The sequence below is a fragment of the Ranitomeya variabilis genome, chromosome 4 (assembly GCF_051348905.1).
Source record: "Ranitomeya variabilis isolate aRanVar5 chromosome 4, aRanVar5.hap1, whole genome shotgun sequence".
NCBI lineage: Eukaryota > Metazoa > Chordata > Amphibia > Anura > Dendrobatidae > Ranitomeya > Ranitomeya variabilis.
In genome coordinates, this window is record NC_135235.1 from 255,960,083 (window position 1) to 255,976,237 (window position 16,155).

The 16,155-nt window shown below is 45.3% G+C and overlaps 1 long non-coding RNA gene across 1 annotated transcript; it reads left to right on the top strand.

The window, feature by feature from the left end:
* Positions 1 to 403: 403 nt before the first annotated feature.
* Positions 404 to 9,767, top strand: LOC143764219 (uncharacterized). The gene is made up of 2 exons (XR_013213108.1): positions 404 to 724; positions 7,975 to 9,767. It is a non-coding gene; the product is annotated as an uncharacterized LOC143764219 (long non-coding RNA).
* Positions 9,768 to 16,155: the final 6,388 nt, after the last annotated feature.

Sequence of the window (16,155 nt, forward strand, 5' to 3'; positions counted from 1 at the left end):
ACAGGGCTGAAGATTTTATAACTACTTTTCTTATCCGTATGGCGCACGTTATTTGCCTTTTATAGTGCTCAGGCTCAGTTACATCCCATCATTGACCAGCGCGTCACCTCAGGTTGATGCGCTCCGTCCGCCGCTCGGCATCCCCAGGGCCACAATTCCTCCGCTCGGGTCCTCTATTAATAATTTTACCTTTTGGCGCCTCGTCCCGGCGGTTATTGCCTCTCGTACTGATGCAATGACACACACAAAGTGATTTTTTTTTAGGGGCGAGCACCAATTAATCAATGTCAGAAATGGCAGCGTAACCATGGAGTCCTCAGAATGTGATTTACCGAGAGGCTCGCATTCAATGAATCGTGATTTAAATTACATTTCTCCTTAAAATTTCTGCGACTTCAGCACCGACCGCCCCGAGGAGGTTACTAAGCAACAGGCAGCGAGACTTCAGCCTTGCAGAAACCCTTCACGTATTAACACGCAAAGCCCTGATGTCAGTCCGAAAATACCAGCATCAAGATGGCAGGAGAAATGGTGCTGCAGACAAGGTGCAGATTATCATTAGAGCAAATTGTGACGTGTACTGGAAAGTCGTCCTCCAGTAAATCAGCGTCTGTCCCTGCGGGAACGCTTCATCCTAATTATTCCGCATCATGGAGATGGACCAGAAACTAAGACAGTACCTGTGACTCGAGTGCTTCCCTGGGCCCACATGCTATAAGGAAAGGTAACGTGATACATAACTGCAATCCCATACCTGTACCCTACCTTTATCTGTACCTCTAGTTGTAATATCTGTATATTACTCTGTACATATTTGTACTATCTAGTGCACCTTTGGGCAATTAATATATCAGTTAATTTTGGGCTGCTGTTTTACTTCAAATCCTGATTTCCCACATCCGTCAGTCCAGTTAGTACTTATACGCTACCTGGGGTTGGTTTCTGATCCGATATAAGCTTGTTAACGGATCGGGCTTATATCTAACTAGGAACTGGTGGCAGCATACCATTCTGGTGTTATTGGGGGATCCTGGAAGTGACGGACTGGATATATATATATATATATATATATATATATATACAGTATATATGGAGCGCCCCCACACCGCCGCAGGGCCGAGGGGTACCCGGAGCCGGGCCTCTGGGTCTCAGTCTCGGGGTTGTCACGGTGGCTAGACCCGGTCCGTGGCCCTGTCCGTCAGTGGGGGACGTCCGGTGTAATAAGTGGTAGTAATGGTAGCGATGTAGCGGTGCGGTTGTGGGGTGTAAGTCGCGGTAAATAACGAGGACACCAGGTTGCAGTCTCTTTACCTCTTTACTGGAGATCTCTGAGTCCTCAGTCCAGAATACGGTTCACCAGGCTACGCAAGTCCGGCCGGTCCAATGGCACCTCCAGAGTTCTCCTCTCAGGTGGAAATCTGTGCCTTCCTTCTTAGCGCTATGTGTTGTAGTCCTTCCCTGCTGTGCTCACGGAAAGTGACCCCACAACGGTTGTGTCTGTTTCTTAAGTTCCCTCACAACTCGATTTGATGTTCCTCTGTAATCCACCCCTTCCCTGTATTCAGGTTGGAATGGCACCCGTTTGTCAGGTAGGCCTGGAGTTCTTCCGGGACCCTAGAGACGCCCCTCTCCCGCAATTGCCCCCCAAGACTTCATAGGTGATATGTGGTAGACAGCCCGCCTGAGACCGACTGTCCTGCCGCTGTTTGGAGTATGGCTTGAAGCTGTATTCTAATCCACTCCCTCGGCGTTCCGGCCACCGGTATTGCGCCTCAGCAAGGTGCTGCCTCTTTCAGCACAACCCCTGCTGGTATTCTCCTTCTGCTTGATCTCGTTTCTCACTCAGCACAATCTGTCTCGCTTCTAGTCCTTTCCTTGAGTCCCGCCGCTTCCAGGAGCCTGCGCGGACCCGTTACGTTCTTTCAATGCCAAGCCTCTGCCAGGATCCCACCCCTGGCAGAGACCCTACAGTCTCTCCCTTCACAACACCCCCTGCCACAGGGTGTTGCTCCGTTCAATCCCGTCAGCATTCTCTCTAACTTCCTGCCTGACCCCCAGTTTACCCACTATGGTGGGGAGTGGCCTAATGAATAGCACCCTTAGCTCCCCCCGGAGGCCCAGCTGTGAAACATATTGGTGTCTGTGATACCTGATTGGAGGAACTCCTTCGGTGCCATCGAACGTACCATGGCTCCCCTTAGCGGCGAAGCCACAGCACTGCAACGACCAGGACTCTGGGGCGCTGCACTCCCCCCTGGTTAAACACAGTACTCCGGGACTGGGAAGAAAAACAACAATACAGATTAGCAAAAAGACATACAATTTTGTTGAGTGTAAAACAATAAGCATACTTGAACAGGCTTCCCTTTATGGGAGGTGAGGACACTTTTAACGTTACAAACATGGTCAACATTATAAATTACAGGCTATGCATAACTCCTGTTACCCAACCGGGTATTCTACTTAGTGCAAATTCTGGAACAATAAATTAACATTGCCTTTAAGAAACATACACTCTTAGTTTACCAAAGGCCTTCCTATAATCACATTACAGGGTAAGGTAACTTCACATTCTCCTACTTTGAACCTGCAGGACCGCCTGTCCCTATGGCACCAGACCTACTGCCTCTCCTTTCTTTTACAGGACCGCCCCGTTCAGCCAGGGCCTACTGCCTTTCGCTACTATACATAGTATATACATAACATTCCTTTCTTTTTAGAGAACTCTGAGCCAGCTCTACTCGGCTCCTTTAAGGACTCACTCTCTAACCCCTACGGGTTCGCCTTCTGTCCTTAGTAACAAAGTAACTTTCTATGGGGACGCAGGGTTTACCTTCTATCCTCACCTTCATCATTACTTCCTTACTTTCAGCTATGCAGATCTCTATCTCTACCCCTACGGGCTCTCTGCATCTTTTCTTTCTGCAAAACATTATTTTTAGATTTCACAATTCAAACAAATTCAACACATATAACTTTTCATGTAAAACAGTTACATTTCTTTTCAAAGCATCATCATGGCATTACTGTTCTGCAACAGTATCTTTCTCAAGTTCAATTCTTCACATCCCCTTTAAGAGGGGACCAAGTCTTTCTGAGGTAGCTCGTCTCCTCAGCCTACCAGTCCATGCAAAGGTTCCGGTATGGTATCTTCGCAAAGTGTCTTTAGCTCAAACCAATAGGGCAAATATCTTCGCAAAGTGTCTTTGGCTAAAACCAGTAGGGAGCACCTTTAAGAAGGTGCAAACTATTTACATGAACGTTCGAATCATGCACAGTCCATGATTACTGCAGTTTGTGTAACTTTTGTGCAACAACTTCAAGGAAAAGAAAAACAAACAAACAAACAAACAAAGGGGATCCCGGGTCAACAGAGGGATCCATTAACCCTGGACGGGTTTAGCAGCAACTTAAAAGAACAAACAGTAACTATTTACATTTTCATGGTATCGAGGTTTATTCTTCTTCCGGTGGCTGGGGCTCCCGGCCCCCGGCCACTGCAGCACCAGTGTCCTCGGTTCGAACATGCAGATGGACTCGACTGGCCAACTCCGGGGCTGCCACTAGGCGTACCGTTGCGATGGTGACAAGTTCAGGCGCTCCCGGGACCAGGTCTGGGGCTGCAGGTGCCGCAGGCCCAGACATACACCGCCGAACATTCCGTGCATACCACCCCAGCGGGTTCAAGTGGCGGCTGTAGGTCACTGGATCCCCCTTTTGTAACGGTTCTCTGCTTCGGCCACAACAAGGAGCCCTCACGTTACAATGCGCAACGAAAACATCAGTATCCAGTCCCGGCTCGTGTATGAGGCCCCACCCCCTTTTTACATGGTAGGCCAACACAGTGCCTCGCCTTACCGCGTCTCTGTCATCCCATGCCAGGGGGGGTTGTTGTACTTTCGGTGGGCCCATCGACTCAGCTCCTCTCCGTCCTTTCCACTGCAGAATCAAGCACTGTCTATATTGTTCCCATGTAAGCACCGCAAGAGTGGACCCGTTCTCCCGGGATCCATCTGCTCTAAACCAAGGGGTGTCCCACCGAAGAACCACTCCATCTAAGCTCACATCTACAGGCTCCCCCACTCCAGTCGACAGCGGTGGCACCATCCTCCCCAGGTCGTCGGGGGATAGCACCATTAGCCCTGCCGAGATAAGTCGCTCCCTACTGCGATGGAGGTGGGCCATGGAAGCGGGCTCGTGAAGGGGAGCAGGGGCGTCGGCCATACCTGCGCCTAATGTGGTTCCATCGGTGTCGCTCCGGTCCGTTAACAAGGACGCTGGAATCGGCTGCAGCCCGGACCGGGGCCCCGCCAATGGGATGCTCGGATTCCGCTCCGCTTGCAGTGGTTCCTCCTCCTCTAACTCCAAGGTCGGGATTGGTGGACATAGCTCCGCTGTCGGATCCGCAGGCTTCCGGTCCGTCTCCGGTGAAGAAGGGCAGGCCGGAACCACTTCTTCCTCGCTCAGGCACTCGCCGTTCATCATCGCTGCCTGATAGTCGCTGGCAGTGCATGCACCTAACTCCGCCATTTCTCTGAGGTCGGGCTTCTCCATCACCAGCCTCTCGCCGTTGCATATCAAGGGGTGTTTCTCTTCTGCTTTGGGGCAGGTCATTCCTCTGCAGCCAGAAGTGCAGGGGGCGGTAGCCATTTCTCGCACCACAATGGGAATCTCCGCCCATAACACGCCCTCCTTCCCCTTGGGTGTAGCAATGGCGGCGCCTTTTGGCGGGAACTTTTGGCGGCTAATGGCGCAGCACAGTCTTACAATAAAGTACAGTCCAAGCACAACAAATCACAGTCTCTAGGCACACATGACCTGATTCTTCAGGCTTAAGTAGATCCTGTTCGTGACGCCAAGTTGGAGCGCCCCCACACCGCCGCAGGGCCGAGGGGTACCCGGAGCCGGGCCTCTGGGTCTCAGTCTCGGGGTTGTCACGGTGGCTAGACCCGGTCCGTGGCCCTGTCCGTCAGTGGGGGACGTCCGGTGTAATAAGTGGTAGTAATGGTAGCGATATAGCGGTGCGGTTGTGGGGTGTAAGTCGCGGTAAATAACGAGGACACCAGGTTGCAGTCTCTTTACCTCTTTACTGGAGATCTCTGAGTCCTCAGTCCAGAATACGGTTCACCAGGCTACGCAAGTCCGGCCGGTCCAATGGCACCTCCAGAGTTCTCCTCTCAGGTGGAAATCTGTGCCTTCCTTCTTAGCGCTATGTGTTGTAGTCCTTCCCTGCTGTGCTCACGGAAAGTGACCCCACAACGGTTGTGTCTGTTTCTTAAGTTCCCTCACAACTCGATTTGATGTTCCTCTGTAATCCACCCCTTCCCTGTATTCAGGTTGGAATGGCACCCGTTTGTCAGGTAGGCCTGGAGTTCTTCCGGGACCCTAGAGACGCCCCTCTCCCGCAATTGCCCCCCAAGACTTCATAGGTGATATGTGGTAGACAGCCCGCCTGAGACCGACTGTCCTGCCGCTGTTTGGAGTATGGCTTGAAGCTGTATTCTAATCCACTCCCTCGGCGTTCCGGCCACCGGTATTGCGCCTCAGCAAGGTGCTGCCTCTTTCAGCACAACCCCTGCTGGTATTCTCCTTCTGCTTGATCTCGTTTCTCACTCAGCACAATCTGTCTCGCTTCTAGTCCTTTCCTTGAGTCCCGCCGCTTCCAGGAGCCTGCGCGGACCCGTTACGTTCTTTCAATGCCAAGCCTCTGCCAGGATCCCACCCCTGGCAGAGACCCTACAGTCTCTCCCTTCACAACACCCCCTGCCACAGGGTGTTGCTCCGTTCAATCCCGTCAGCGTTCTCTCTAACTTCCTGCCTGACCCCCAGTTTACCCACTATGGTGGGGAGTGGCCTAATGAATAGCACCCTTAGCTCCCCCCGGAGGCCCAGCTGTGAAACATATTGGTGTCTGTGATACCTGATTGGAGGAACTCCTTCGGTGCCATCGAACGTACCATGGCTCCCCTTAGCGGCGAAGCCACAGCACTGCAACGACCAGGACTCTGGGGCGCTGCATATATATATATATATATATATATACATATATATATATATACAGTTAGGTCCATATATATTTGGACAGAGACAACATTTTTCTAGTTTTGGTTATAGACAATACCACAATGAATTTTAAACAAAACAATTCAGATGCAGTTGAAGTTCAGACTTTCAGCTTTCATTTGAGGGTATCCACATTAAAATCGGATGAAGGGTTTAAGAGTTTCAGCTCCTTAACATGTGCCACCCTGTTTTTAAAAGGACCAAAAGTAATTGGACAGATTCAATAATTTTAAATAAAATGTTCATTTTTAGTACTTGGTTGAAAACCCTTGGCTGGCAATGACTGCCTGAAGTCTTGAACTCATGGACATCACCAGACGCTGTGTTTCCTCCCTTTTGATGCTCTGCCAGGCCTTCACTGCGGTGGTTTTCAGTTGCTGTTTGTTTGTGGGCCTTTCTGTCTGAAGTTTAGTCTTTAACAAGTGAAATGCATGCTCAATTTGGTTGAGATCAGGTGACTGACTTGGCCATTCAAGAATATTCCACTTGTTTGATTTAATTAACTCCTGGGTTGCTTTGGCTTCATGTTTTGGGTCATTGTCTATCTGTAGGATGAAACGACGACCAATCAGTTTGGCTGCATTTGGCTGGATCTGAGCACACAGTGTGGCTCTGAATACCTCAGAATTCATTCGGCTGCTTCTGTCCTGTGTCACATCATCCATAAACACTAGTGACCCAGTGCCACTCGCAGCCATGCATGCCCAAGCCATCACACTACCTCCGCCGTGTTTTACAGATGATGTGGTATGCTTTGGATCATGAGCTGTACCACGCCTTCGCCATACATTTCTCTTTCCATCATTCTGGTAGAGGTTGATCTTGGTTTCATCTGTCCAAAGAATGTTCTTCCAGAACTGTGCTGGCTTTTGTAGATGTTTTATAGCAAAGTCCAGTCTAGCCTTTTTATTCTTGATGCTTATGAGTGGCTTGCACCGTGCAGTGAACCCTCTGTATTTACTTTCATGCAGTCTTCTCTTTATGGTAGATTTGGATATTGATACGCCTACCTCCTGGAGAGTGTTGCTCACTTGGTTGGCTGTTGTGAAGAGGTTTCTCTTCACCATGGAGATTATTCTGCGATCACCCACCACTGTTGTCTTCCGTGGGCGCCCAGGTCTTTTTGCATTGATGAGTTCACCAGTGCTTTCTTTCTTTCTCAGGATGTACCAAACTGTAGATTTTGCCACTCCTAATATTGTAGCAATTTCTCGGCTTGTTTTTTTCTGTTTTCACAGCTTAAGGATGGCTTGTTTCACTTGCATGGAGAGCTCCTTTGACCGCATGTTTACTTCACAGCAAAACCTTCCAAATGCAAGCACCACATCTCAAATCAACTCCAGGCCTTTTATCTGCTTAATTGAGAATGACATAACGAAGGGATTGTCCACACCTGTTCATGAAATAGCCTTGGAGTCAATTGTCCAATTACTTTTGGTCCCTTTAAAAACAGGGTCGCACATGTTAAGGAGCTGAAACTCCTAAACCCTTCATCCAATTTTATTGTGGATACCCTCAAATGAAAGCTGAAAGTCTGAACTTCAACTGCATCTGAATTGTTTTGTTTAAAATTCATTGTGGTAATGTCTATAACCAAAATTAGAAAAATGTTGTCTCTGTCCAAATATATATGGACCTAACTGTATATATATATATATATATATATATATATATATATATATATATATATATATATATATATTTATATTCCTGGCCTGGGGCCAGTGATATACAGTGGGGAAAGTAAGTATTTGATCCCTTTCTGATTTTGTAAGTTTGCCCACTGCCAAAGACATGAACAGTCTATAATTTTAAGGGTAGGTTAATTTTAACATTGAGAGATACAATATTGAAAATAAAATCCAGGAAATCACATTGTATAAATTATATAAATTTATTTTTATTTTGCAGTGAGAAATAAGTATTTGATCCCCTACCAACCATTAAGCATTGTGGCTCCTACAGACCAGTTAGACTCTCCTAATCAACTCATTACCTGCATTAATGACAGCTGTCTTACATAGTCACCTTTATAAAAGATTCCTACCCACAGACTCAATTAATCAGTCAGACTCTAACCTCTACAACATGGGCAAGACCAAAGAGCTTTATAAAGATGTCAGGGACAAGATCATAGACCTGCACAAAGCTGGATTGAGCTACAAAACCATAAGTAAGACGCTGGGTGAGAAGGAGACAACTGTGGGTGCAATAGTAAGAAAATGGAAGAAATACAAAATGACTGTCAATCGACATTGATCTGGGGAACCATCCAAAATCTCACCTCGTGGGGTATCCTTGATCACGAGGAAGGTGAGAGATCAGCCTAAAACTACATGGGGGGGATTTGTTAATGATTTCAAGGCAGCTGGGACCACAGTCACCAAGAAAACCATTGGTAACACATTACACCATAAAGGTTTAATATCCTGCAGTGCCCGCAAGGTCACCCTGCTGAAGAAGGCACATGTGCAGCCCATCTGAAGTTTGCCAATGAACACCTGGATGATTATGTGAGTGATTGGGAGAAGGTGCTGTGGTCAGATGAGACAAAAATTGAAGTCTTTGGCATTAACTCAACTCGCCATGTTTGAAGGAAGAGAAATGCTGCCTATGACCCAAAGAACACCGTCAGGCTTGGTGGTGGAAACATTATATTTGGGGGTGTTTCTCTGCTAAGGGCACAGGACTATTTCACCGCATCAATGGGAGAATGGATGGAGCCATATACTGTAAAATCCTGAGTGACAACCTCCTTCCCTCCGCTAGCACATTAAAAATGGGTCGTGGCTGAGCCTTCCAGCAAGACAATGATCCAAAACATACAGCCAAGGCAACAAAGGAGTGGCTCAAAAAGAAGCACATTAAGGTCATGGAGTGGCCTAGCCAGTCTCCAGACCTTCATCCCGTACAAAACGTATGGAGGGAGTTGAAGCTCCGAGTTGCCAAGCAACAGTCTCAAAGTCTTAATGATTTAGAGATGATCTGCAATGATGAGTGGACCAAAATTCCTTATCCTGGCTGCAGTTCCCTGATTGACCTGAGGGTAAGGAGGGGGCCAGAGAGCTGCGAGTGTGTATGCTCCATTACAGATTGGTGACAGCGGTGGGATATCTTTATCTGAAATACAGAACTCAGTTGATGACATTGGAGGTCAGCTCATTGCTTAGTGTCTATGTGGGCAGGAATCTGGCCCTGAATTTATATTCCATTTCTTCCCTTTCACTGTGAGGGATGTTTGTTCTTTGCTGCAGAGGCAGAAATCCTAATGTAGCGGTACATTATTACTACGTAGTGCTGCACCGTATGGGTGAGTGATGGGATACAGGTTTGTGATATAGATTCTGCCCTGTCCTGTTTCTGAGCCAAGATTACTGGGCCAGTCGGGACAATGTGTGGATATATACAGCTTCTTACCTGTGATGTAAAGGATACACCACACAAGCCCTATGATGTCTATTACGCATGCAGCGCTATTTTGTGACAATATCGGACTCTTTATTTTTATACAGGACTTTTCCTTTATCTTTGTTCCAGGACAATTTAAGAATGAAGTGAACCCTTAAAGGCAAAGTGTCGTCAGAAAATAACCTATTGTTCAAATTAGGCTTTTATTGGAAATTTGATTTGTAAACATTTGTGGTGGGTTTTTTGTTTGTTTGATTTTCTATGTCAATATGTAAGAAAAATATCCTGAAATCTTAGTTTTCACTCTGGGCTCTCTCATAGCAGACAGACACTCCCTGCTCTGTAATGATCCCTTATCAGCAATCATCTCATTATCATCACAGGCATTCGTAACACCTGCATATAGAGATGACACTTCACTCACCATTCACAAAAGAAGAGGTCACAGATCACCTCCTCCCCTTCCTGCACATTGACCTCTGCACAGAGCCTTCCCACAGCACACTCACAAAGAAGATAATGGATAATATCACAGGACACATCCTCTCCTCTCTGCACATTGACCTCTGCACAGAGCCTTCCCACAGCTCGCTCACACAGAAGATAATGGATGATATCACAGATCACCTCCTCCCCCTCTGTACAATGATCTCTGCACAGAGCCTGTCCACAGCATGCTCACACAGAAGATAATGGATGATATCACAGGACACATCCTCTCCTCCCTGCACTTTGATCTCCGCACAGAGTGTGCCCACAGCACGCCCACACAGAAGATAATGGATAATATCATAGCTCACCTCCTCCCCTTCTTGCAAATTGATCTCTGCACAGAGCCTGTCCAACACAGAAGATAATGGATGATATCACAGGACATATCCTCTCCTCTCTGCATAATGATCTCTGCACAGGTCACAGATCATGCCCACAACATTCTCCCTTAGAAGACAATACATTGTTATATCTCCTCTATAGAAGGAAATTATAGGTGTTGTGGCAGCTCACCTCCTCCCTGCACAATGATCTCTGTACAGCTCACAGAGCATCCCCACAACACTCTCACTCAGAAGATAATGGATGATGTCACAGCTCACCTCCTCCCTGCACAATGATCTCTGTACAGCTCACAGAGCATGCCCACAACACTCTCCCTTAGAAGACAATAGGTTGCCACATCTCCCCTATATAAGTAAATAGGTGATGTGGCAGCTCACATCCTCCCCCTCCCTACACAATGATTTCTGCACAGATCACAGAGCCTGCCCACAACACTCTCACTCAGAAGATAATGGATGATGTCACAGCTCACCTCCTCCCCCTCCCTGCACAATAACCTCTGCACAGATCATACAGCATTTCCAGGGCACTCTAATTAGACAAGCTTGCTGACTATTTTCAACAGCATTTGAGAATACAGCTCTGGGGAAGAGTAAAGGCGAAGTTGAAGATGAGTAATGCCATGTATTTAGAAATATAAGTTTATGGAGATTAAGTTTCTATATAACGTTACCTGGTGCTAGGAGGTAGAACATCCTATTTGTACAGTGTAAGCGCACAGGAGAGAACTGGAGCCGGAGAAGGAATCTTTCCTTTATTAGGTTAATTACTGGTAACATAATCTAATCCCTGCGCTCCCCGCTCATTAGTGATGGGTGAACTGCACATAAATATCTGCTTCATATACCACAGAGCAGCTCCGTGTAGGGACTGCGGGGTCCGGGGATGTTATGTCTGTCTGTCCGTCAGTGGTACAAAATGACGTTAATGTAAAGAAACGAATCTCCTTCATTATTATTACATGGAGGGTGCGTGTAAGCTTTTATCTCCTACATATTGTCCGAAAGGATTAGAAAGAACATGGCGGCTGAAGACCGAGAAAGTTACGTCATATTCTGCTGAAACATCGGCTCTGGGAAATAACCGTAATCATGAAGTTAATTGTGTGAAAGGACTAATTTGCAGCATTTAAGTTTCGCTGTAAGCAAATTGAAATGTTTTTCACAATATTTGTGATTAAATACACAGAAGTAAGTCTGGTTTATTTCCACGGTGGGATCATCTCTAGTAAGAGCTCATGAAACGGGAGGAAAAGGAGTACGCAACAATGTAATATAATTCTCATACACTCTGACTAAATGATGTCATAAAATAACTCTTCTTACACACAGACCAACCAGAGACTGTGTGACCTCACACCACTGATCCAATTACAGGTCAACCTGCAACATGGACTGTGTGACCTCACTGCTCAGTGACATCACATTCAATCACAGGCTGACCTGTTACACACTGTGACATCATCTAATCACAGGCAGACCTGTTACACACTGCTGTGTGACATCATCATCCAATTACAGGCTGACCTGTTACACACTGTGACCTCACTGCTGTGTGACATCATCATCCAATTACAGGAGAGCTCACACCAGCAATCCTCCAAGAGGCTCCAAGAAGAAACTAGTCAACTTCTAGCACTTCCAACAAACAGAGGAAAATAGAGCTATCACTGGCCCCTTGCTGAAGCAACTAAAGGAATTTAAACATCCAGCAAGGGTGTGTTAATCAGCAGCAGACAGTGGAGATTACCGCTAGGTCCTAGAGGGAGAAGAATATCACTCCACACCAGAGATGCAAGATCCAGAATGTCAAGACATATTCTAATATGGTAGGTGCCACAAAAGAAATTAAGTGAAAAAGGATGTGAATAAAAGCAATATATTTATTTATGAAAAAACGTTAAAAATATTTCATGTAAAACAAATTATGAAGACAGAAAAAAGGGGGGGACGGAAACCTCCAAATACCAGGGGAGACCTGTAAAGCACAATACACCAACCGTATAATAAGCGAGGGTAATACAAATGTAGATCTAACATGTGAATAATGCCTTATAGCTCAGAAAAGTATACCCAATAGTGTGCAGCACACAGAACTGTATTTATATAAAGTTTTATGTGGAAATGCCGTATTAGCCACATATAATAATACAGAAGCAGGTATACCCAGAAATACAACTTTAGTTGCTAAAAATATCTGGGAAGTGACAAAAGCACTATGCTGCCTGACTGTTGCCGAGTGGGAAAATTCAGAGCACCGAAGGAAATGATATAAATTACCTGCAAGTGCAGTTTAGGGATGTTCCAGGTCCGTGTGCTGTGGTTAAAGTGCTGTAAGAGCTCCCCTACGCCCAACAAGCGCTATTTCGCAATAAGCTTCTTCCAAAATGGGACGCACATGCAAGGCAGGAAAGCTCTGGCCAGGTTTTAGGTTTTATAGGGGAAGGTAATGACCAGACCAGAAGCAGCTGAAAATGGAAAGGGTCGTTAACCTCTTCAGCACCAAAGGAAGCCAAATCCATTTAATATAGGACAACAAAACACACAGGCTAAATTGGAGATCTGTGATTCACAATACATAGTGATCTACGTGCTAACCCCAGATCTCCCAGGAGGACGTCACACACTTGTGACAACTGCTCTCTGTAAGATCACCATCCAATCACAGACTGACCTGTTACACCCTGTGACATCACTTTCTACAGACTGTATTCCGCTATCGACGGTGTGACTTCACTACATGACATCATATCCTTTGAAATCAATTTTTTTTAACATCATCTCCTTGTTATAAAATGAAACTCTCCTCCACAAGACTGACACAAGGCAATCAGAGGCGACTCTGGTCTCAGTCAGGTGAACATTTGCGCTGAATACTCGGTATCTTTTGATCGCACCCCGCTGCACACACTCTTGTTCCCACGTTAGTCTCTGTTAGTCTCCAGTGATTTCCCACTATACTGTAGAGTTGTGTTAAACGTGATTACTCTGTACAGAAGGCGATGGCTTTTTCTTGTAAAATGTCTATTTTCTTAGTATGCGTCATACAGGAAAGGCTGCCACCGCATGAGACACTCTGTCTGCCATGTTATATAGATGGCATGCAGACAGGTAATGTGAAATCCCTCAAACTCTACATGTATTTTATTGGCTTCTCAGGGTTGTCCCACGATCTGTCCTCAGGAGCACACCGCTCCTCTGACTCCCGGACTCCTGGTTGCAGTACGCTCCAGATGATTGACAGCTTGGACCAGCGCCAGGGTTACATCTTTAGTCAAACTGTGCTCTCTCCAAATCTACTTGCATAGGACTTTTTGTCTCTGGAGCATTGGGGGAGCGCTGGACCCCTTGATCACATCCCTGCTGTGTGGACTTGACTTTCATGAAATTGTTACAATGCATGACGAATCTAATTTACACAAGGATTCCTGTCCTGTGGAGGAATGTTCAGCCACAATGACAAGCTCTGAGTAGTGTAATACTCTAGTAGTTAGCAGTAGCGGTGCGCTCAGCTGGTATCCCGAGGTATCATATGATTGTTCCCACAATCCATCCAGATAAATGCAAGCGCAGCATTTCAGGAACAGTGGTTTCCAAAGAGTCAATCAATCCTTGATGTTAAAAAGGATTTGTGAACTGAAAATCGAGATAGAATAATGCAGAAAGTTAACGCAGCCCTCATGGGACGTATGCACTGAGGATTTACTGGTAGAAAACCCGCTGCATATTACTGTAGCAGCATTGTGGACAAGCGTTCTCAAATCTTATCTGCGCACAACGTGAAATAAATCTTCATTGTGAATTGACCAAAGCCGTGGATGTGAAATTTGCAGCTGCATTTCTGCAACAAAATTTGCATAGGTTTTTGCTGCTGTCGACTGCACATCAGAACCCGGGAGCTTAAATGAGGTTTTAATAATGGAAAACCACATAAAATACTTGACATATCTGCAAAAATGGCCATGAAGTTTCGTCTTTCTTCAGCTTTTTTCAGGGCATGATAATGAAGAACTACAGGTTTTTTTTCAATTGAAATGCAAAGTTTTTATTTTATTAAAGCCTTGTTTATGCACTTTTAGGGTATGTTCTCATGTTTTGTATCCACAGCGGAAAAATCATTGTGGAATACTGCTGCGGATTGTAAAAAAGGTGCTGATTTTTGCATTGCACTGAGATTTGCGGATTGGTCGACTCCTTGTATAACGGTTGTTGCTCCTCTTGATTTGTGATTTTACCGTGCAAACATTAGAACGTAATTAAAAGTACGGTAGATGTGCACATGTTCTGTATTAATGGGGGACAAGCACCAGAATCTTTGTTTTTTGTTTTTTTTTAAGTTATATGTACAGTTTTTCTCAGATTGGACACACAGGTCAGTAAAAAAAAAAGAACTTTGTGTATAAGCCACCAGACTTCATACGTACAGAAATTATTCTATGTTAGATAAATCCACCTCAGATTTACCATATTTGAGGCTCAACCTTTGGATTTCTGCATCAGAATTACAGTTTGTACTGAGTCAGGTAAACATGTTGATTTATCTGATCTCATAAGGATAATCCACATATGGTTCTCTGCCATGGTTTCTGCATCAAGCGTCAAATATGAAAGGGCTTTTCTCATCAATGTTATTCAGGAGTGCACCACTCCTCTGCCTCCTGCTTGCTGTCATGGCTACATGGCTTCTGCTTGTCCTGGTGACTGACTGTTCAGACCTCTGTAAAATAAGGCTGGCATGCAGGAGCTCCTTGCCTTCGATATCAACTGCTTCTGATAAACTACAGAGGAGGCCGGTAACCTAGGCAATGAGTAGTAAACTATAGAACTAAAAATCCCTTTGTTGTTGAGAACAGAATTGATTTTTAATAAGCAGAAAATAACAAAGTTGTCTTACTTTTACAATCACTTTGCAATTTTACCCATTTATAATTATGAGAAAACTCCTTTAATAAAATTCTGCCAAGTGAGAACATACCCTTGGGACCAAGGAACTCCAGACCTACACTTCACGTGGGGAGTATAATAGTACAGTAGTTTCTTAGGTCTCTCTTTATGAATAACCCGGTCTCCTCCAGCACCGGACCCTAGAGTGGCGATATTCAAATTATCTGACACTTTAAAACAAGGGAATAGTATCATCCGTCCCTCCAGTTCCCAGCATGTTTTCCACACTCATTCTGCTTAGTCATTTTGTTTTTTTTCAGTGCATTTAGCACTGTAATTCAATTCAGTCCATTAATTTACTTCAGTATATTTCCGGCCTTTCAGGACAGTGTAAAATAACGTGCAGAATACCGAACACTTCTTTGATTTCCCAGGATGTTTAAGTTTGCAGTCTATAAATCAAAATTGCCCATGTTATCTCCTTCTGGCAAGAGATGGACCAGCAGACGCCGCTCTTCCTGTAGGTTTACTTTTTAAGTTCAATGTTCCACCCTGAGCCCAGATGTTATGTTTGTAAGCGATGTCAGTTGCTGCAGAAAGACGATATCCAGAGGGGCCATGGAAAATGCCCTTTAAGACCCTCTTGCAGTCTAATATTATTTATTGTGTTTGTTAGGAGTATTCATAGAAGTGATGAAAGGAAATAAGGAAATTACATTAGAATTTGGAATGAAGGTTATTTTGCTTCTACAAATATTATTCTTCATTTCCTATGTCAGTTAAAACCAAACTCCTCCTTTGATTCGCTGCTATCGATAGTCAGTGTTTTTTAACTCTTGCATCTGTACAACATTTCATCTTACAGTGTGTCCTATCACCCTGAAACACTGGAAAATCATCATCTTACCACCCTCTCATCCCACAAGTTACAACTGTTTGTGGTGCATGTACCAATCTATGTCCA